This window comes from Pogona vitticeps, chromosome 8 (genome assembly GCF_051106095.1).
Source record: "Pogona vitticeps strain Pit_001003342236 chromosome 8, PviZW2.1, whole genome shotgun sequence".
Taxonomy (NCBI): domain Eukaryota; kingdom Metazoa; phylum Chordata; class Lepidosauria; order Squamata; family Agamidae; genus Pogona; species Pogona vitticeps.
Window position 1 is genome coordinate 13,895,259 of NC_135790.1, and position 5,670 is coordinate 13,900,928.

Here is a 5,670-nt window from a genome sequence, read left to right on the forward strand (position 1 = left end):
CAGTGAAATACCTAACCCCTCCCAGTGTTCTCTCCTCTCACTGATTGTTCTCTGATTTTTTAAATTTTTATTTTCTTTGAATTTAGCTCTGGGTCACCTTTGCACATAACTTTTTTTGTAAAAAAAGCACGAACGTTCGTATCAACAGCAAGGATGGGGCATTGTCCTCCCTATTTCTAAAGACAGCAGACCCAGTTAATGGGTGTAAGACAGGCTGCGTCATAGCCATAGCTCTTCAAAGGGGAGGGTGGTGTCCAGAACTGGACACACTACTCAAGGTGAAGCCTAACCAGTGCTGAATAGAGGGGGACTAGCACCTCCCAGGATTTGGAAACTATACTTCTATTAATGCCTTTTTTGTAGCCACATCACACTGTTGGTATAGTTTCCAAATCCTGTGAGATGCTAGTTCCCCTCAATTTGGCACTGGTGAGGCCTCATCTTGAGTACTGTGTCCAGTTCTGGACACCACACTTCAAGGATGCTGACAAATTGTAACAAGTTCAGAGGGGGGCAACAAGGATGATAAGGGAGATGGAAACCGAGCCTTATGAGGAAAGACTGAAAGAATTGGACATGTTTAGCCTTGAGAAAAGAAGATGAGGGGCGATATGATAGCAATTTTCAAATATTTGAAAGGCTGTCATACAGAGGAGGGGCAAGACCTGTTCTCGATCATCAGAATGCAGGACACACAACAATGGACTCAACTTACAGGAAGCCAGATTTCAATTGAATACTGTAAGCGAACAGCCCTGCCCTCACCTGTCCGTCACAGCTGAGCAGTAGAGAAGGAGCCAATGAGAGGACGGAAGGTGGAGCCAAGGGGGGAGGGGCTGGATATAAAGACGTGTATGGAGTCTGAGGAGAGATTCTGTGAGTGAGAGACAGTGTGAAACTTAAAAGTGAACTTAGAGTGAGTTAGAGTTCTGTAAGAACGCTGAATGGTACAGCGAGTTATTAGAGATTTAAAGTCAAAGTAGAACTGATATAAATATAAATGATTAGCAACCTGTGATTTACTTATCGAATAGTAATCAGATGTTAACTTCCCAGATCTAATAAATGAGTTAAGGTTTTAAAAGCACACTTGTCTCCTTGATTAAATGGTATTGAAGCAGCAATACCTGGTGGCAGCGAAGAAAGAAGAGGGGCGAGAACCTCGTGAAGACCTGAGGGAATAGGGCTTCAGAGGGGATCGCCACAAATACATATCAGGAAAACTTCCTAACTGTTAGAGTAGTAAGACAGTGGAACCAATTACCTCGAGGGGTGGGGAGTGCTCCAACACTGGAGGCATTCAAAAGAAACATAGATAACCACCTGGCAGATATCTTTTGATTTGTATTCCTGGATCAAGCAGGGGTTGGACCTGATGGCCTTATAGGCCCTTTCCAACTTCACTATTCTATGCTTCTATGATATTTTCAGTGTCCACACTTTTGGAGAAACTGACAGAAGCACAGTCACCACCCCCTTCTTTTCTCTCACTCTTGTCTCTTCTTAACATCATATAACTTACTTGTTACAACAGCTCTATGAGCTGCCAGTCTGTTCCCGGACACAATTCAAAATGTTGTTTTCGACTTATAAAGCCCTAAATGACTTGGGTCTGAGTTATTTGAAAGGCGCATTTCTATTTATGAGGCAGCTCGAGTTTTAAAAAGTACAAGGGGAAACCGTTCTCTCTCTTCCACCACCCTCCCAGGTACATTTGGTGAGGAGACAAGAAAGGTCTTTTTCTGTCACTGCCCCCAAGCTATGGAACTCAGTCTGGACCCCTCTTTGCCGTTCTTCCACAGGCAGGCAAAGGTATTTCCCTTCAAACAGGCTTTCTCTTAGCGAAGAGTTGGGATGCTGTTTTTTCTTTGTTTTTTCTTTGTTTCCCCATCCCTTTTCAGTTTTTATTTTTTTATTTTATTTGCATTGTAAGCTGTCCTAGACCCTCTTTAGGAGAAAGGCAGGATATAAATATTTTTAAAAAATAATAATGAATGATGTATATGACCTACCCTAGGCATTATTTCTTATGGGAAAGATGGGCTAGAAAATATAACTCTTCCACATCCTCATATTAGACAGAGACCATACAAGGTTAATATACCTGTGACCAGCTAGCTTACTTTCCCATGCTTCCCAGAAGGTGCATTACCCGTCAACAGAAGCAGTGAGTTGTAGTAGTATAAAGCCAATGGAGTAGGGGGTTTGGAAAAGAAGTATCACCTTTAAATTGATCCAAAAGAACCCACTCCACTGTTTATTGTGGGGGAGGTATATGAAAATACTAGGCAGTCTTTATAGCCTAGCCTCCCTACACTGATATTGGCAGGGAGGAATGGAAAACAGTAGCACCCAACCTGTCTAAAATGTGTGTGTGTAAAACTCTTACATGCTGAATGATACAAACTCCTTCACTCCTTCACATACTCCTTCACTGACTTTGCTAGCATGATATAACCTTGATAAAATAAGTTACTCTCAGAACAATATAGGATATGATGTGTGATTTCTTTCAACATAAATTGCTCCCACTAAGTTGGTGACATGATATTGATGAGAGTGAATAAATGTGTTTTACACAAATGATTTCTAATCCAGCACACCTACTCCCATAATCAACGGTGAGGACTACAAGTAAGTCTGGAGGGAACAAGGAAGCCTGAGGGGTGACACCTGATGATGTAATCATCTCTGCTGATCAAAAAGTACCAGAGGTCAGAACTTATTCTGGCTCTAGCACATCATTGCTACTGATTACAAGTTAGTGAAACCAGCACACAACAGAAGTGCCTTGCTGGAAAGCATGATGGAGCCATCCTAGACTAGACGGTGTCTGTAGCTGTATGCTTTTCTTAAGCACCACATGACAATGCGTATCTCCTCCTCCCATAGTCACATATTCCAGACTGGGGGGCATAAACAACAGAAAGATGAATCAATAAGATACTTTGCTGGCCAGCTTTTATTTATTGATTTTGGTTAAGAGAATGTTATTTTATGGAATGTGTTATCAATTACACCTGACTCATGGCTCGTATAGGATAATTATATCTCCTTTATTACAAATGCAGTTATCTTTTATTAACTATTTGTGGCATAATACAAACGTTTACCTTCTTGAAATGATTTTTCTCCAGTATATGAAATACATTTAAATAAAAGAAGACATGATAGCATATGTTTGGGGGAAGTGGTATGGAATTCATATATCAGAAGGCTTCTATGAAGTGCTGTGAAATTTCCAAGTCCCAAACAAATAAAAACTCTTCCCTGAAGAGAAATGTTATTGACTTCCCTGAAGCCTTCCGCAGTCCTTCAGAGTCTACATCACATTGTGGGAGCTAAAGAAGTGGACGTTTTAGAACATTAACATGATAAAATGAGGCTAGCAGAAAAAGAGAATAAAACAAATCCCATTATGACTGCATATAAAAGAATTAGAACTGGTTACAAGGATGAATTTGACCAAACTCCGGAAGACAGGAGGGCCTGACGTGTTCTGATCCATGGGGTCATGAAGAGTCGGATATGACTTAACAACTAAACAACAACAACAAGGAGTGGTCGCAATTGTGAGTTATTGGTCCCATAAATGAGATCAAAAACCACGAAACAGGAAAATCCAGGCTTCCTTCACTCCTTCACGATTTGAAGTTAACTGCTTGAGTCAACACAGTTCCCGGGACATGAACTCTTGGCAAACCTGCATTTAAGGCTGTTTCGATTTTACTAAAAAGAAACCACTTACTACTGTATCTTTACTGTTCAATGACTCAATTTTGGTAACGTAAGCCAAATTTATTATCTATAGGGAAACTGTTCTGTTCAAAGGACTAGAAAGGCCAATTATTAAACAACATGAGTTTATTTAAGTGAACAAAGAAAACATTTCTCTGCAGTTTCATTTCTAAGCAACAGCATAACGTTTCAGCACCTTCTATAAAAATTAACTATTAAACAAAACAAAATCTAAACTATAAACTAAGGTAAACAAACGATATTCTTACGCAGTCCATATTGTTAAATTAGGTTCCTTCGTCTGGATCAAAGAAATTCAACGCCATGTTTTCAGATACCCAAAACTCTCTTCTCCCTTCTCTCTCTCTCAGAGTTACTTTTTTTCAACCTCTTGTAAATTTCTCCAACCTGCCCCTTCCTGACATATTCAACCAATCACGAAGGCAAGAATTAGCATAGGGTACGCCCTACTTTCCCACCAACACCAAAGAATTGTTTATCATTCAGGTTAGAGATATTTTGACTCTGCCGTGTTTTTCTCTCCAGCTGCAGTGATAAGGTTAGCGAATAAAGCTGAAAATAACTACTAGTAATTTTCCAGAACTTAGCCTGTGTCAGACTCAAAATGGATTCCTCTATGATTAAGACATGACTACATAACCCATCTCTAATTAGAAAAATACACTAGGGGTATAAATAAATAAGTAAATAAGTAAATAAGTAAATAAGTAAATAAGTAAATAAGTAAGTAAGTAAATAAATAAATAAATAAATAAATAAATAAATAAATAAATAAATAAAACGTATTCAGCTTCCTGTCCTGCCGTGCACAAAGGGTCCAGGACTCACTGCAGTACAGGAATGTGCTCAGGACGCAGGCTCTATAGACCTGGATCTTGGTGTATGCCGTCAGCTTCTTATTGAGCCATCCTCTCTTTGTGAGTCTAGAGAACATGGTAGCTGCCTTACCAATGTGTTTATCCAGCTCGACATGTAGGGAGAGTGTCAGGGATTGCTGAGCCAAGGTACACAAATCATGAACAACCTCCAATTCTTGTGTGGAGATGGTAACAGAGGGAGGTGAGTCCCCCACCCCCCGGACCATGACTTGTATTTTCTTCAGGCTGATTGTTAGTCCAAAGTCTTGGCAGGCCTTGCTAAAACGATTCATGAGTTGTTGGAGGTCTTCAGCAGAGTGTATATATTTCTAAAGTGGAATTTACCAGAAGTGCTATGGGGTGTATATAAGCAGCACGCTTTGCTTTGCTTTTTCCTTGTGGGTCAGGCAGATGACATTAAGGAGAGACGCTCCGACAAATAACATGGGCCCATACCATGGAGGGCTCTGCATGTAAGTGTCAAAACCCTGAAGCTGATCTGGCAACAAACGGGTAACCAGTGGAGGTGAGCCAGAACTGGAGTGATGGGGTCAAAGGCACTTGCACCAACCACCATTCTGCCTGCCACATTTAGGCCCCACTGAAGTCTCTGGATCCTGTTCAAGGGAAGCCCCACGTAGAGGGCATGGCAATAGTTCATCGGGGGGGATGACCAGGGCCTGCAGCAAAGTCCGGAGGGAGTCCTCATCTAGGTAGGAGCAAGTTTGGGCAGTTAGCCTAAGCTGGTGAAAGGCTGATCTGGACACGGCTGCAATCTGGGACTCCCAAGAAAGAGCTGGGTCCACAAGAACGCCCAAATTACACACTTGGCCCCTAAAATGGTTATGCCCAAAATCCTTCAAGACAGGCTTCAGCAGTACGTGGACCGAGAACCCCCAGAAGTACAAGCTGGATTTTGAAGGGGCAGAGGAACTAGAGACCAAATTACTAGCATGTGCTGGATTATGGAGAACGCCCGAAAGGTCCAGAAAAACATCTACTTCTGCTTCATGGACTACGCAAAAGCCTTTCACTGTGTGGACCACAGCAAACT